Source organism: Cygnus olor, chromosome 4, assembly GCF_009769625.2.
Source record: "Cygnus olor isolate bCygOlo1 chromosome 4, bCygOlo1.pri.v2, whole genome shotgun sequence".
In the NCBI taxonomy this organism is placed as follows: domain Eukaryota; kingdom Metazoa; phylum Chordata; class Aves; order Anseriformes; family Anatidae; genus Cygnus; species Cygnus olor.
The window spans coordinates 25,725,744-25,744,223 of NC_049172.1; the positions used below are offsets into that span (position 1 = coordinate 25,725,744).

At 39.2% G+C, this 18,480-nt stretch overlaps 1 protein-coding gene across 1 annotated transcript in view; it reads right to left on the reverse strand.

Annotated features, from left to right (window-relative positions):
• The window catches only part of GALNTL6 (polypeptide N-acetylgalactosaminyltransferase like 6), a 457,489-nt gene that overhangs the window by 437,602 nt on the left and 1,407 nt on the right, over positions 1 to 18,480 (reverse strand).

An 18,480-nucleotide genomic window follows, 5' to 3' on the forward strand; every position in this document is an offset into this window, starting at 1 on the left:
ACTTTACTTGGGAAACCATGAATTCAGAGGAATTTTGAGACACAGGTGCATTGCTAAACTATCTGAAAAAACTCAGTCATATCAGGCACTATCAGAGGACTTAGGTCAGAAACGGAAGTACAACAGACCTACTAGAACATCTTTTCTAATTGCAAATTGCAAAATTACTTCACTGTAAATAATATCCCTCATTATTAAATATCTTGTCTTTTTACAACAATTCTCTATTGACTGCATCTCAAATTGATTACCAAATCCTAAAAGGTGCTTGATTTTTTTTTTCCACCCAGAACCAAGACTGATTCAATGCTGGCAACAGCCCAGGGCCCAGTCTAAAAAAAAGTGATAAAATTGATGGAATTGTGCCCCTACACACGTAACAACACACACACACCTCATACTGACAAAATACACTTGAAGAGATCATCCAAGGCAGAGACATCCAACTAAGTCTGTAGTGGTGACAATTTATTCTGGTGCATATGAATAACTCCCAGGCACTGCTTAACTTAAGCAGCATCTTAACTGTATTCACTATATGAGAAAACAAAAATCATGTAAGTGAATAGATCTCTCTACGTAGGTCATCACATGATAAACTCAATAGCCACTGGGAGTGAAAACTGGCACTTTTCTATGGAATGCAACTGGGGACAGGGAGGCGGGTGGGTTATGACGGAATAGTGGTCATTCCTCCATTTCAGGAAGAGTGGAATATTTCTGATTCAGTTCATTCAAGGCAGACAAAGAAAATCCAAAAAAAAAAAAAAAGCTGTATATTTCAGCTAGATTCCTCTTCCCTGCTCCCACCCATTACCACTCTGCAGAAAGACACCACATGAAATATGATTGCAAAGTTCAACTTATACTTTATTTTCATGTTTATTTGGCTGCTTAGAAGGAAGAGGGAAATGGACAGGTTTTCCATGACAGAAATAATTCAGATTGCTTGCTTGGGAAGATTTAATGTACAACTGAAAAATACTTATTTTTAAGTGTCACTAACCTGTGAGGAAAAACCTCCAACATTTTTGGCAAATTTCTTCATTCTCCTCTCAAGGAGGAAACAGTACAAAAATGACACCGTACAGTTGGAGGTGTAAAATAAGCACAACCATTCTACCCTAAGAGAAAAGACACACGGGTAACTAGCTCCCCACAGCACCTACCAAAAAGCGAAGCACCTTCAAGAAACCTCTTTAAGAGCTGAGCAGTAACAGAAGTCACAGAATAATTAATAATCTCGTGGTTCTTACATATCACTCTTACCATCTCCAACTGAAAATTGCTTTACAGGGGAAGTTTTCCTAGCCACATCTTACAAATAATGGAAGCTAATCACAGAGAAATTAAGTGATAAGCTAGGCACGGCACACAGAGAACTATGAAGAGAGCCTTTGTCCCCTTTGTACAGGCCAGTACTTGGTCATTCACACCACTGCCCAGCAGTTAAATATGCGTTCAATATTTTTTGGAAAGGCACATTTCTTACACTGACTTAGCTTCTTAGAAAGAATATTGCTTATTCCAATTTCAATACATTTAAACAAACTAAAGGATTTACAGATATCGTGTGTCATTTCTTAATCATTCTGTAAAGATTTTCCAACACAGTCTTCTACTATGAATTTTTATGCAAAGTAACTATGAGCAAACATTGCACAGTAAGGTGATAGGAAGCCTTGATTCCATAAAAATCTCTATTTCAATTTTTTTTTTTTTTTTTTTCAGAATCGCCGGTTGCCACATTTTCTAACCTTTGAAATAAACAAGGCTTTTGATACTAGATTATGCTTGCCTTTGTGAACAAACACAGTAATGGGTTTGTTTCTACCTGTAGGCTATCCAGTCACAATAAGAGGGAGGTGGTTTTATGTACATGCATATACACACACTAGAAAAGCCTATTTCTAACAGAATTATTGTGTGTGTTTTTTCCTGTTTTGTTTTTTCCTATCTCTTTGGAACTCTTCCTTCTTTAGAGTTCAAATCAAACTCATGAACCAACATGAATTCATTCAATTTTTGTTTGGAAAAAGCACATCATTGAAACAACTAAATAGGAGACTTTCTTCTAAGCGATGTAGGAATTTCCTCCATGTGTGATTTGGTGACTATCATGTCTGAATTGTTTACAACTCATGAAGTAAGTCATATGCTAGCTACTGACCTTGATTTCATTAAGATACCTCCTTTTTATGCTTATTTTGGATTTACTGTGACAAACTATTTTTTTTTCCAAAGCTATGTATTATTTCTAATATATTATGTCTTCCTTCTCTTTAAAACTGGAATCTTCGGGGTTCACACTTCTTATATTGGCTTATGAAATGCTGTATGAATTGTTGGAGTTTAGCTTTAACTATGTCAGAGTGAAAACACTGTATGCAGGCAAAAACTGCCTTTTTTTTTTTTTTTTTAAGTCTTCATAAACACGGCTCTACTAAGTAAAAAGGTCTTTATAAACAGGCTTTTATAACTGTTATACTCCATTAGATTAATTCTACCTGATCGTATTTTTAAACCTACATGAACTAATACTTTTGTAACCTATTTTTAGGTTAACTGCCATACTCACTCATTTCTTTTATCCACAGAAAAGACACAAAGTCTCCAGTGGTTCAAACTTCTCCCTCAGCTACTACTTTGAAATATCACTTGTACCGATGAGAAAAGGTGTTGGGGTCAATGCCTTCCAAGCCTTGGCCTCCTGACAGATTTTCTTCAGATGACTGTGATGTTGCCCAGGGTTTGGTAATAGCTATTATTGCTAGGGTACTTCATTGAGTACACCAGTTTTCAAAACGTGTTTTGAAAACAGCAGGGAGAATGAAGATTTGAGAGGTTGCTTGGAGCACAGAAGAGGACATGAAAGAAGGTACAAAGGTTGATGCTGGAAACAAGTCAAAAGAAACTGCCTGGCAGATGGTATCCCAGAAAGGAAGGACTCTATGGTAGGATTCAGATATGAAAGAGAGTCAGTCCAGATGGTGACTGACAGCACTGATTACAAAACTCAGTTCCCATTGAAGGCAACAGGAGCTTTACTCCAGTAATGAGGATGGATGGCAATGAAGACTTTTTTTTTAAATCCCGTTTTCACTCTTTTCCTAAGAAAGACTCTGAAAGCACTTGTGTAATTGTATAATTCAAGTACTAACACATGGTCATAAGTACAATTGACAGTATCATACTGCAACTTGTATACAAAAGCTAAGACTATTAGCATGCACGTATCTAGGAAAGAGATGAATAGAACAATTTTACATCTTCTATAAAAGTGCAGCGCAGGTTTTAGCGAATAAGCATTCAAACCTAGATTCCAGGAGAGTTCTTTGAAAACACCTTTCCCATCTTAGACATACTACTTTTCATTAGCAACTTCACATTACGCTATTTACTAAAAAATAAAATAAAAAAATAAAATAAAAGACCTTTTATGTTCATCTGTTACTGTCAGCAAACTCTTATGTGGCATTCTGGTAAGCACCTAGCAAATCCCTGACTAGCACAGCCTACAGAATCCTAATGTACAAGGCTTCCTGTAAGCAACCTCTACTGAGGAGAGGGAAAGAAAAGCGTGTTTTTTTTCTTTTTTCTTAGCCATTTAAACTACACATTCCTGTGGTAGATTTTATTCTTATTGAAATCCAAAACACAGTCTTGATATCAAACAGAGCTCAACACAAGGAAAACGTGAGCCACGTGGAAAAAGCAAAACATATTCATATCTACAGGTACTCAAGAGTCTAAGTTATAGAGGAATGAATGTACAATTCTGCAGATATCCCACAGAGGAACTTAAACATTTTCAGACTGTAATCTCACCTTGATAGGCAATATGGGCAATGTAGACAAGTATTCCCCTTCAGTATTAGAAAACAAAATAATGAAAAAAAAAACACAGAAACAAAAAAACAACCTCCCAGCTGTTCCACATCTACTGACACAATAACATAGTCCCAAGTTTAGCATGTTCCTTATTACACCCTACCATATTCAACATGTCCCTGTTTTTGTTCTGGGCAGGAAAAATTAAACATTACTAAGGAGACAGAGAAAGGAAAAAAGTTTCATACAAACTAAAAGCAAACTAAGCATGCAGAAGACTCTGGGAACCTATTGTTCCCACCCAATTGAGAACGGAGAGAGGGGATCGGTGCCCATTTAAGTACTGATTAAAACTTTGCATCTTGAAATTATGTTTTCGGTCTCCCTCAAATACTAACTAATGCACCAAGACATGTATCAATAATAGGAAAACGTGCGCTGTCATGGTTACACTTAGTCTAAGGTACACACTTCCTTGGTGCGCCACACCTCAGATTCATTGTAAAGCATCAATACTGAATCTGACAGTTTTCTCCCTGGCTTACCAGAAAATTCTCCAGCATCCAGTAACTCACTCAAAATCCCCTCATGTTCCACAACTCGATTTGCCATCAGCAGCTACCATGGATTATTTTAGCTTAAACATTATTAGTACATGCATGTCCTTTATAAAAAGTAATACAAAAAGGTCCATTGAGCCAACTATCTGTTTCTGACAGTGACCAACAGCACATCCTAAGGAAAGATATAAATACATGGCAAACAAACAATTTCACTTCCCCACAATCCTCCTCCAGCAACTGGTTTAAAGACTTCACAAGCCAGAGATGGCATCTCTAGCCCTAATGCATTTTTCTGCCATGAGTGTATTCAATTATTTCTTGCAACCATGCAAAATTTTAATATCTACAATCCTTGGTTCAAAAAGCTCCACAGCTTAATAACCTGCTCTTCAAAGACCTGTGACTGCCATTTGTTTTGAATGCTAGTACAGTATTTAATTTGATGTTATTATTTCTATTGAAGAGAACGAATTAAGTGTTCCCTGCATATCTTCTCCATGTTACTTTCTTCTAAGATACCTCTACCATATTTCTTCTGTCCTCTCTTCTTATCAGTCACTCAACAATGAAGTCTTTACATAATTTAGTCACCCTTGATAGGCATCTTTTCCACTCCATCTGTGATGATTACGATTGCACCAGAATTGCATACAGTATTTCAGAGTGCAAAATGAATTTACACAGTAGTAATAACAATGTTATCCTCCTCGAAATGAAAGCTAACATTTTCATAAAACGAACACAAGCATCAAGAGCTCCTTCCTGAGTAGCAATTACTATCTCAAAAAGTTATTGCTGTGTATGTAGAACTAGGATTATTTAGTTCCCCATATGCCTTATTTCATATTTATCCACATCTTATTTCAGAGGGCTAGATGAAGAAAGACAGCATTATGCAGAGAGATCTGTAGTTAGAGCAGTAATATTCTGTTTGTATCCTACCCCATATTCCTCCACACACACATACCTTTTGTTTTTCATTTTCTCTCTTCCATATATAAGATCTGTCCCTGACAATGAATCATCTTATTTTTTATGCACCTGTTTCCTAGGCATAGATCACCTCTGTTTCCAAGCACTTTGAAATTTCCTCAGACTAATAGCAACCCCAAAACATAAAATAGTTATTTACCTTCCCAATGATACTTCTAAAGCGTCTGGAATGAATCTTTCAGGCTTAGTTTTACATATTCTCTCCTCTTAAGTGGCTTGATGTTCAAGATGTCTGCTGATCTCTTGAACATCTCAGCCACTGCCAAGTTACTGTTCCCCTACACAAGGTAGAATTCTTAATTTCAAACACTGTTTTTATCCCTCTTTCACAGTCAAGAGACCTGTAAATCAGTAGAAAAGATTGTTCTAGGGAGGTGCATGTCCTCTTTATACTAAGGAAATTTCCACAACTTCATTACAGGTCTACTTTCAAGTAGTAGTCTATGACTGGAGTCAATTTTCAACTGCTCCTGTGAAAGACAAATTTAACAAAAACCTACAACTGCAGCCTAACGTTACAAGTGAAACCTAATGAGTTATTCAGCCATCTAAACCACTGTCCAATATGTAAAGTCCAATGTCTCTGAAGAGTGAGCAATGTCAATTTTACTGAGATGAGACTGCATTACTAACGGTTGGGGTTTTATTGTTGCTGTTGGCTTTTCTTTTGTTATCGTAAGGGTGGTTTTTTATTGGTGGTGGTTTTTTTGCATAAACTGCCCATAATGTTAGATTTGGTGGAGAAACTCCAGCACTGCATTGCACAGAAAAGCCTGCTAAATTGAAATACTGATACATATTTGGGATATGAAGAGGAAAAAAAAAAAGCATCTGTGTTTCTCAAAAAAAAAAAAATAATGCAGTAAACCCTCATTCTAGCTCAATTCTAAAGCAGAGCACAGCAAGTAACACTTTCCACTCCAAAAAGTGAAAGAAATACAAAGTCACCTGTGCAATAACTAAAAGATGTGACCTTTAAAAGAAAAAAAAAAAAAAAGCAATGCTTTTTCAAACAAAGTTTTGGAAAATAATCTGCTTTACAAAATTCTCCTAAACTGCAACACAAACAGCAGTAATTTCCCACAAACGTACCAAAACTTGGAGTGAATCACACTTCCTTCGTACGCTTTTCAGTCCACTATACCTAAGAGACCACCTCAATGACTACATCATTTGGCATTTAAACACTGCTTAAGACCACGTTCTCTGCCTGGCCACAGCAAACACGTTCAAGGGAGGTTGCCCCAAGCCCTGTATAAGCAGGTAACCCGGCATCAGTGCTGTTTGTGTCACTGGGAGAAATGACACATCCTCCCTCCTCCCTGCATGCACTGCTATTTCTCTGACATCCAAAGCCTATCACCAGCCACTGATGCTGAAAACACCACAAAGTGTTGAGAAGCCAAGTCAGGCAGCCCAACTAAGACTCTCCGCTTGGTTTTGGATGCTCAAAGAGCATCACCAAATTACAATTTCCACACCAAAACATCCTGAGCTACTTAGTCTTTCCAACCTTCAGGATGCAAAGGATAAGAGGCTGTTTGCTCTGAGCCCAGCTATAGCAGCGCAAGTTTGTTGAGCTGAGGGGATACAGAAGGGGACGATGCATTGATACCTAACACACCACAAGAAGCACCTGCACCTCAGTATGTCTTCCCTTCATATCAAAAAGACAAGTCTGCTTTCTCAAAGCACTAGTACAAAAAGGTGACTACATGTACAACAGAAGAAAATAAGATTATAGAGTCTCACCTTAAGAAGGAGCTTTGGTTTGCTGTATAAAGTTATGAAGCCTGCTTTATTCACAGTTTCAATTCACTAAAACATTAAAAGCCCACAGGTCATGTTTGTACGATGCAGTTAACATAAAACTAAGAGCTTACTGCAATCAAAATAAAATATTCCTCACTGGCACTACTTCAATAATTGACCTAGCCTGGGGTCATTTTAAAACAGTTTAAATGCATCATTAATCCAGGGTATTCCAAAGCAGCTTTACTAATACACTATAATAAATTAAAATAGAGAAACAAGGTTGCAGTTAGCATTTTAAAAAATCATAATAACAATATATGCCAGAGATGCAGGTTAGAGAAACGTGAAATAAAAGGCATAGGAAACACGCTAGCAGCGTGACCAGAAATACACCAGAAATACATTTGATGGAATATAGTTCCCTTATTCTTCTTCTGGTTGTACATTTTCCTTTCAAGTTTCCTCCCTGTCACTTCCATCCTAACACTCTGGCAGCTTTTCATTCTCCATTATCATTAAAAGCTGGTCTCTCTAACAACCAGATCAGTAAATTGGAGGTTAATCTGTAATATGAAGAAGGTTACTGAATGGAATAGGTCAGTCATTTAATTTTTTATTTTTTTTTTTAGATCACATCGGGAGAAAGGCAGGTTAGCAGTGTTACAAAGACAGCAGCTTTGGGCAAGTATTTTTTGAACAAACTCATTACAGTCTCCTACACAAACGTATAGGAGAACCCAGCATTTATAGAGCAGAAGGGACTAAAAGGCAGACTGGAAATAATCAAAAGCATAAATGATATGAGCCAACATATCTATTGCCTATGTATTACAAGACTTGAAAGTAGGGAGGGGAAAAAAAAGTTCAGTAGATCATCAAAAGTAGTCACTGTGCAAAAACTGTACATAAAGCCAGCCCACATACAATCTGTGCATAAAGAGGGACAGGAGACAAAAACAAGCCAAACATTCACATTTATTTAGGAAAAAAAAAAAAAAGGAAAACGCCAAAGACACTTTAGGCTGTACTGAATTTATATCCTAAACTTATACTGTCTCACATATTTGCACACCTCTAAGACTGTTAGGGCATGCTACGCTAAGAAAAATAAACTCCCTCCCCTTGTAGGGAGCAAAGATGGTCCCACATCCTCTTGCCTGTAAACAGAGGCGTGTATTTACAAACATACACATATATAAAAGAAAAAAAAAAAAACACCACTCAGATTCCACACATGAAAAGCATTTCTGAAGAATCTATTCTACTTACAATTTCTTTAAAATGCACTCAGAAGAATCTCAACTCACTTGATTCAGTAGTATTTTACTCTCATAAATCACAGAACAAACGTTACTAAAACCATTTGGTTTAGTCTTTCAAGACCTCCGCAGCCGGAAGGGGTTACAATGTGCACAGGCAGCAAGCACACGTGTCCTGGGCTTGATCTCCTGTGTTCATTTGTCATGTGCATCTATCCCAGATGCAGTAGCAGGTTTCCGCTTAGCATGATGCCATCTTCACTTCCCCTCACCCATTATAAAGTACAATTTTTCTTTGTTGTTTCTGAAGAAGACATCTGTTGTGCATCTTGAGCACTTGAAGAAAAACTTCTGTCTCACTTGTTCATACTGCAGTTGTTCCAATAAATACACCTTTGTCTTTTCTGACAGCACTTTTGCTCTGTGTGGGGTCAGAATATGCACTGCAGCACCTGGTATTCCTGAGCAATAATTTGCTGAGAAACCACCTCAATTTTATAAAGAGCTAGTTTCATGTTAATAGCAGCTCTTTGTAAAGCACTTCCTCTGTACCCTTTATATATGAATGGTTTAAACAATGCCTTGGCATCTTTTGCAGCTCTTGGTGTCTCCTCTCCTCATGAAGTGAGGAGATGGGGAAGATTGGGAAAGATCATATACGGTCATAGACCATATTTCCAGTCACATTTGTTTCCCAACCTTCTGCAGCTTCTCTGCTTTCCCTCAAGGAGCAGTTCCACACCCTCCTCTGCAGCCCTTCCTGCATGCATGACATAGCTGTTTGTAGTACTCAAGACTCCAGCTTTCAATTGTGTTTCTAAATTCATTTAGTACAGGCAGTTAGTTGGTATAGGTGAATACAGTTTTATGTCCACATTAGCTAAGCATAAACTAATACATATGTTCTGGCTGTACTTGGGCTTGTATCTCTTACATGGATTACTTTAGGAAAATATGGTAAAACCACCTTTCTCTCAGACTGCTACCTAACTTGCTATTGATCAAGAAGTAATATCAATCAAAATAAATTTGACCATTGTTAGGAGGAGTATCTATGTACTTAGAGAAATTCCCACCACTTCACTATCATTGGTGATCATGTCAAGGATGCCCTTATGCTAAAAAAGATTTAATCTGATGCGAAACGTGGGTTAAAAATGCTGCAGGAATATTTTGCTGTGAAGCTTTTGCATTTCATCTGAGTTCTCTAGTAATTTTTAGAGCCATCGAAAGTACTTTTCAATGTCCATTTATGCTGTGAGTCTAATCATTTTGTAATTTTAGTGGAAAATTCATTACTTAATGTCATAAAAGTTCTAGATTTACATTTTTACACTGGTGTTATCATTGCAAAATTTGATCAGCGATTTGACTGTCACTTCAGTTTATATTGAGCCATTCTGGAAAAACAACATCCATTCAGGCCTGTCATTCCTTTTGTATCCATATCAATGGCAACTTAAAATGTAGTCATTTATCAGAGCCTGAAACACAGCAATATTTTTCTTGTAAGATGGCATTAATGTGTCTTTTTCATGCATTTCCCATGCTAATGTGAAACTACCATTCTGTAGAAAAAACAATCTGAAAATTTCCAAGATTCAGGCAATCCAATAAAATAATTTGCCCAGCAATCAAATGAGATACGAAAAATATTAAAGAAACTGAAACGTGTTCTAATGTGTTCTCTGCCATCCTCCACGACCCCCCTCCTCCTCTGCCAAAAAACAAACAAACAAACAAGGACAAAAAGAGGCAAGAGGCAGAGGTGTACTGCTATGCTGAAAATAAGAAGTCTTTCCCCATAAAAGGGCCACAGGAGCTTTTTTGCCTCTCATACATATCCTGGTTTCAGCCGGAATAAAGTTAATTTTCTTCCCAGTAGCTGGTATGGTGCTGTGTTTTGGATTTAGGATAAGAATAATGCTGATTACACACGAATGTTTTAGTTGCTGCAAAACAGTGCTCACACAGAGCCAAGGACTTTTCTACTTGTGCTGCCCTGCCAGCGAGGGCCCGGGGGTGCCCCAGGAGCTGGAGGGGACCCAGCCAGGACAGCTGGCCCAGGCTGCCCAAAGGGATGTCCCACACCGCCTGGCGGCACACTCAGCAATAAAACTAGGGGAGTTGGCTGGGGTGGGAGCTGGGGTCACTTCTCACAGGCTGGTGAGCAATTGCATTGTGGATAACTTACTTGGTACATTCTTTTTATCATCATTATTATTATTATTATTATCATCCCTTCCTTTTCTGTCCTATTAAACTGTCTTTATCTCAGCCCATGAGCTTTCCCCTTTCTTTTCTGACTCTTTTCCCCCATTTCACTGGGGGAGGAGAACAAATGGCTGTGCGCTGCCTGCTGGGTTAAACCGCAATACAGAAATATTTAATAAGTGAACAACTCCATTAAGCCATGGATTATATTCAGTGCAGGACAGATGATTCAGAGTTGGTGAACCACTGAAGGATATTATTTCAGCACAAACTTAGGCACAATTAGCAGTCTCTTCTAAAGTAACCTAGCTCTGACTAACTACTACTGCATCTCGGAGAGCTTTGCTACGGATTGGCAAAATTTTGCCAAGGGTTAATCTGTGCAGAAGAGAGATTTCTGTTGCCAGTGCCTACTGGAGCTAGCTCTTTTAGGAGGGAATACCTCAGACCTCCCAAGCACATGTGTACTTACCCGGCCTTGCCTTCTCTGATACAAACCCATAAACCTACAGCGGCATTAGCCAAACATGACGTTACACGAACAACTTTCTGCCCAGGGACTGGATGGCAGAACAGAATGACAAACTGCCTGTAACAGACAATTGTTACCTAATGCAAAACTGGGAGATTTTAATCACAGTGAGGCAAAAACATAGGGGACAAAACACTTATCTCACACTGCAGAAGCTGCTAGCATTGCATGGCTGCATGTGCAGGACCTATATATCCCAGGCACTGGCTCTGAACAGACAGACAGGGAGCCCTTGCATTTCCCCATCTTCATCCATAAACAGAACTTGCACAGTCTGGCTATAAAGTGTTGGACTGGGTGATCTTCAGAGTCCGAAGTTTTTGGACTAGATGATCTTCAGAGGTCCCTTCCAACCTCGGCCTTCCTGTGATTCTGTTCTTTCTTGTCCTAAACGTTTCTTTACATGCTCCTAGCACTTAATTTATAAAACACTATTGTCAGAGAGGAATAATAAATAAACAGGTTAAAAATTTCTAAACAAACCCATCTGTTACTCCACTTCTATTTTAAGTACAAGTATGAACAATTATGCTTCTTTAAGCAAATGAGCACCTTAAGTTAGTCTGATAAATCTACACTTACACACTTCATTGAGCAATTCAATTTCCAAAGCACCCTGTATTAACATGGGTGTCCTGACCAATCCTAGTTCAGATAATTACTCTGCCTAGCTAAATCTCTTAGCAGCACTGCATCCTGTCATAAACTGCTGTATAGCACACAAGCAAACTGCTAAATCCCCACTGTATTTTAAGCTAAGAACCAATGGTTTATCAGTGATTGATGAATCATTTACATTGCATGGGACAGATTTTCTGGCCTACTATGTCCAATTTGCACTGTAAATTCAGCTGGCTAAGCATAGGAAACTGCCCTGGATATGGTCTCTCTGAGCTGGCACAGACCTGACAGAAGTTGTAGGGCACTGCGCACCCACTGCAGCTTCAGACATTGCCACTCTCCACATGCTTTGCTGCTCACATGGCTCTGAAGACAACATGCAAATATTCTTCAGCTACATCAGGGAAGAGTCTGGCAGATAAGCTTAAGCTGTTGTGGAGGTGGTTTCAGATGATCCAATGAAGCATCTGTCAAATGCTGTTATGTCCTGTCACCAGGGACTTGGCTGAAAGTTTCAGGTGCTGGATGGTAACCAACAGCTGGAGGTGAGGGGGGAACAGGATGCTGTAGTTGTCTGTTAAATCCATATACCTGCTAAACTCGTATTTCTGCCAGTGACTGCCTCCTAAAGCAAGGGCAGAGATCTTCACTAAATAGGGTCTGACTAGAAGAAAGAGGGGACAGGAAACTCCTTCAATAAGATCTGGCAAGAGAGCTTACAGCGGCAGCATAAGACAGCATCATCTCTGTGAAACACTGCCTGGAACAGGAACATGGCAGCTCTGACCCAGCAAGGGACAAACATCCAGAAGAGCGGCAGCTGTATCCTGTGCATTTCCTACATCAGTTTTACATACACCTCACCATTAAAATTCCTACGGTGCTGTTAATATATCGCTATTAGTTTGGTGATTAAATAGCTGGCTGGAATTACCAGGTGTTTGCACTGATTTAGAGGCATGTCTTCTCCTATATGAAGACATGAAATTATGGAAATGAACGTAAAGAAGTTGAAAGAGAAGCATGATATCCTGTTAAGTTACTTCAATACAGTTTCTTCCTTTCCTTCTCCCATGACACAAGCTTTACCTCTTGAGCAGACCTCCTCACACAGGTCACTTCCAAAAGGTTTTTCATAAAGAGGAATAGGATTTCTCTGTCAAAGACATATTTTGAGGAAAATTACACAGTCTAGCCCATCACCCTGTGATGTTCCACCAAATGTGGCAAATATTAAAACCAGTGTGAAAGCAATGAATCACAACAGAGTTTGACCTTAAAAACCAGTTTACACTGACATTCTCAGAGAGGAGTTGGTACAGCAGGTTGACATCTCCTAACAAGGCCTTTTCACATTTTAAAGAAACATTAATAAACTGGGACTGCTATTTTGTTCAGTCAGGGTAATTTGGTCTCTTGACTGCGATGCACATTTCTGATAGATGTAGGAATTTTAGCTGGAGATTCCTGAGCTGCACTGTATTTAACTTGTCAACCTCAGAATTAATTTTTTCAGCCTTATTTAAAGTAACCAAACATGTCTGCTCCTGGCCCAGGTCCATCAAAATAGTTAGCATACACTTGGTTTTGCTGAACTCAATTGCTATAAATGCACGCATCAGCATACTGCTAGATGAAGTCCATAAGTTACCTGTCTGAGCACTGAAAAAGAAAAAAAAAAGCTGAATTGTTCTTTCTTCTCTCCATCTCCCTGCCTACACACACAGGTTATATCTCCATTAAACCACACGTGCAGTCTGGCTCTCAACCAGGATGTACCTACAGGGCGCTGTGGTTCCCTGGACCCAAACCCTAGGGCTTCACTCCCCACAGAGGCAGGTGAGGAAGTTTAGGAAAGAAGCAATTAGCATCGTGTCTGGCAAGGGGAATGAAACACAGCTTGGGTAGGCATCCCTAATCAGTGGGGGTCCCCGTGTCCCACTGCTTTGGTAAGGGCATGGAGTGCCACTCATCCCGACAAGTCCAAATATTGGTCTGCGCCTTGCATTTTCATTTGTATCAATCTGAAATGACAGTACTTTAAAAAAAATATGGTAACTGCACACAATAATATTAGCAAAAAAGGCATTACAAACACAGAGTTAAATGGAAATAAAACTAAGTATAGAAAACAGCCCATTTTATCCTGCAAGATACACTGTTTAGTAACATTCCTGAAAATTGATAGGTATTAAATTAACCACAGGAGGGCTCCCTCTGGTACACTGAATACAACAGAAACATATTGCTAATTGCCAAAAATAATATCGTATCTTAAAAGTAACAAAGGTTTTACAACTCAAATGATATTTTCCTCAGTAGGCTCCAATATATACAGGGGAATAAAATTATACATGAGCAATTCAGACAAAGAAGTGAATTACAAAAGTGTTAACTGTCTGACTGTTAAGTGCTTAAGTGGCAAACACAGATTGCCAGAGCACTGCATTTTAAGACACTGAGGTCTGTTTTGCAATGCCATCCATAGTGGCACAGCAATGGAAGGAGCTGGAGAGTAAAAGAGGACTGAATACACTGGGTGCTGCTTTGGGGAGAGAAACGAGGACTTGCCCAAAAGAGCACATGTACAGAAACTGAGAAACAGCACAGAAACTGAGGCTTCATCTTATCAGTTGTTTTTTTTTTTTTTTTTTTTTTTTAAACTGTCAGCCATGTGCACTCCCAAAATAGTAAAAATTAACATCAGCAATAGTCAAGTAGCTACTTTTGTAGACTTGGGCCTATTTGTCCCTATATTTACACTCTGTTAACAAAGAGAAAGACAATTCTTCTGCTTCACAAGTTTGCAGTGAAAGCAGCCACCAGTAACTGACAGTATAATAGATACCAGCATGACTGACCCTCTTGTGCTGGTGCAATTATAGGAAAGAGGCACCTACTTGTGTCCTAACCAAACCGTATTTAGTACAACAGTTTGGAGCTGTGGAAATTAACTGGAAGAGCATGGGAAATAGAGCTAGTGGAAGAAAAATGAAGTTTCACTTTAAGGTACAGCTTTCATGCAGCTTCAGACGCAGAACTGGCCAAGCCAAGCCAGTACTTGGTGTGCACCAGTAGTGAGCAAATGGAGCTAGCCGTCCCGCAACAACTGCGCCTATCCGAACCCCTGTACTCAGCAGCAGGAAACATTTAACCTCAGGGTAAGTTGGAAATTTCACCTCTTTCATGGACTTCAGAAACTAATGACCCTTTGCAAGACAGATTTCAGCCCAAAAGCGCTTCCTGGATTCAGAAGGCAAAGCTGGCACCTTCACTTTTTGCGCATGTTTGCCAGCTACATCACGTGCTCGGGAGTTGTAAGAACTACTTTCTCCTTATCCTGAGGAGTTCATTTAAATCCCTACCTCACATGCCCCACAAGAAACACCTAAGCATCAGGCTAACCAGAAAGAAATATGGGATTCACAGGACAAGGGGAAGAGAGAGTGCCTCCATCCCACTGAACAATGCTTTCCCCTGGCAAGATGCCTGTGTTTTGCTCTCTGCTCCAGGCACCATGCGCGCACTGGAAAAAAAAGGTACAAACACTGGAATAAAATGTGCAAACAGCATTATCCCTGAGGCACTTTAGCCCTGCAGTGGTCAGGCAATTGGACTAGATGATCTTTGAAGGTCCCTTCTGACTGAGCTATTCTGTTCCACTCATTCGAAGTGCAAACCCCAACCACAGCCCCTCCCATAGAAGTGGCTGAATCAGGGGGGTAAAGTTGCACCCAGTGCCATGCCAAACCTAAGTAAAATGAAGCAAGTCCACCTTCTTATAAATGTATCAGCAGATACTTCGCTAGATTGCCCTCCTCTTCCAGCCAACTACACTGGCATCCCATGAAAACAGGAAGAAAGGCATCTTGCAGTACTTTTCACCAAATATCTGTATTATGGACACTGGAAAGCTGCTGCAGGAAATTTGGTTCTATTACATGAAGTTATTTTTCATCTACTGCAACTGTATAAACAGACAAGGTTACAGCCTTACTGCAGCCAGATAGCACTAACTTTAGGCAGCATCAGGGTAGCCAGGTTTGCACTAGAATTACATCCCACAAGGTGTACTGCGTTGTTGCTGGTTCCAACTGCAAACTAAAATGGACTTAAAAGCTTGGCCAGCATAACTTAACACCCCAACACCCTGCCTTGGGAATGTGTCACAAGAAAAGATCAGATCAGAAAGAATACTTACATCACATAAGTAATATTTCAGTGACACACAAAAAAAAAAAAAGAAGTTAAGCCAACTGTAGAAACTATCATCGAAACTCAAGGATACCAAGAGCCATTAAGGAATTTGCGATGCTTTTTTAAAAAGGCCATAAAGTACCCTCTTCAATTTCTCTTATTCCTATAGTATAGGTAGAAAGACTGACTTACGAATAATTAAAAAAGAAATTGACTTTTTTTTTTTTTTTTGCATTTCACATGCAGTATTTTGCATATACTGTTTACTTGTCAAACAGTATTTGACAGTTGCTCTGTGCAACTCAGACCTTAGTCTCAGTACCTTCACCTTTGAAACCTCACCTTAAATAGCGTGAAAAAAACAAAAGTAAACAACAGTACTCAACCTATAAAGACCAAGCCTATCAATATCACAAGTGGATTAGGAAAATATGGTAAGTAAAAAATAAGTTTGTATGAAACACTCAGAGGTTAATAATGCATATAGAATTAACGTACAGCGATCAAAATCATTAATGCTGTCTGAAATCAGCGTTGTCAACACCATTTTCTCATCTTATAATCTCTCCTAAGGAAGAAAGGAAGAGCTGCTCTGCTCGGAAACAGAATTTGCATGACAACAACAACAACAAAAAATCTTATGTAACTTCTTGGAGCAATACTTCAAAGAAGAAAAATGTCAACTTATGTTGTTATACTAGAATTTCCAGATAATGCTAAAGAGCACAACTGCCCTCTTCTCGGCATGGGGAGTGACACCGTGCCCAGGGGACACTGCTCTGCACACTGATACAAGCAGACTGTTTTTGCCAACGTGGACTGCTTCTGAGCAGCTTCTCTGCTTATGGCTGTCAGGATACCCTGACTCAATCAGCTTGCTGTCATCCCTCCTCTGCTCCGGAGCTGCAGCGAGCAGCCTAGGTGGTCAGAAAAGCTGACAGAGCCCTCGTTCCCAGGCAAGTTTGGAGATGTCTGCTTTAGCAACGCATTGAGAAGTTCCATTTTCAACTCATCGGAGTATCAGAATTTCACCTTGCCACCTCCTCAGAAACACCTGATGATCAGTTACATTGGTTTAGCTGTTATTAAAATGAGATGGCATGTTTGTAAGCATTACTGCCAACACCAGAATACTACTAGGCACACATTTTACTCATGAGGGTGAAACCAGCTCTGACCCTCTACCATCCTCATGACATACCAGAACAACCTCACTGTACATCACCATCTCATGTTCTGCCTCCACCTACATACTTGTGAAACCTAACACAGTTTTAGTATATATAGCGAAGGTCTGTTGCAGTTTCAGTAGGATTGACCTTTAAACTTGTGTTAAGTCACACTAAATATCGAGTAATTGAATACCTCAAGGGCAAAGCCAGAATTTCAGCACTAACCACAGTCATTCATCTCCTGCTAACTCTAGAGGGGAACAACAACAGCAACAAAAAGTTAGAAAGATTATCATAGTAGTTACCTAACATAACCTCTTCTAGTATTACCTTTTTTCTAGCATAGTCTTAAAGAAGTACATTGACCATCTTCTTACAATCTATTTTTATATAAAACAGTTGATCTCAAAACTTGTACTGCAAACCTCATTCCTCACATGCACTTTGGGTTATGATGCACACATCAAAAGGCACAAGTACCATAATTACATCATGCCGCCCGACTTCAACCTGCTATCCTCACACGGTATGACATTTCCAACGCGACTTCAGTTCTGACAGCGATAGTGGAATTACATTAAAGTCAGCTGCAAGGTTCAAAGTTTCATTGCCAATTTTTTTGTTTTCTCATTAAAACAAACCCATTACTGCTCCATTAGCATTCAGGTGGGGAGGACGGGGGTGAACTAGGAAAAAAAAAACTTTAAGAAAACTTAGGATTTAAAATTTGCTCATTAGCAAGTCTCACTAGCCCTTCGCATATGTTCAGCTGCTTGCTAATTGCCAAGGTCTTCAACTACTGCAACCAGAACCACTTTTTTTTTTTTTAACATTATTTCACCGTGAATGTTATCCAGTCATGCTCTGCTTAGGGTTCAGTCCTGAACATATGAAGTTTCATCCTATCTCAAGGCATATGTCTTTTTAAAAACCATGCAACAAACATGGAAATCATCATTTGCACTGAACACTTCAGCTTTCCTAAATCATAAAGTAAATCAGAAACTGCAAAGACTACAGTATGCACCTTGTAAACTAATGACAGACACTTATGATCATGTATAATTTTCTTTCAGCAGGAATTATTTCCAACTACAGTCTAGCACCTGACATCTACTGCATTTTAAAACCCTTGGAAAGATAGAGTAAGCTTCAAATTCCTCCTGTGGTAATTAGGGTATCTTCCATTCAGCATATTTCATTAACTAAACTGATGACACTTTGGAGGAATAACTTCCATAATGGATAGCTATATTAAAAAAGAATCAAATGTGTTACTGTTCAGTTGAAGGAACTGACTTAAATACAGTTAGTATGTGGCAAGTGCATTATATACGTGGGTG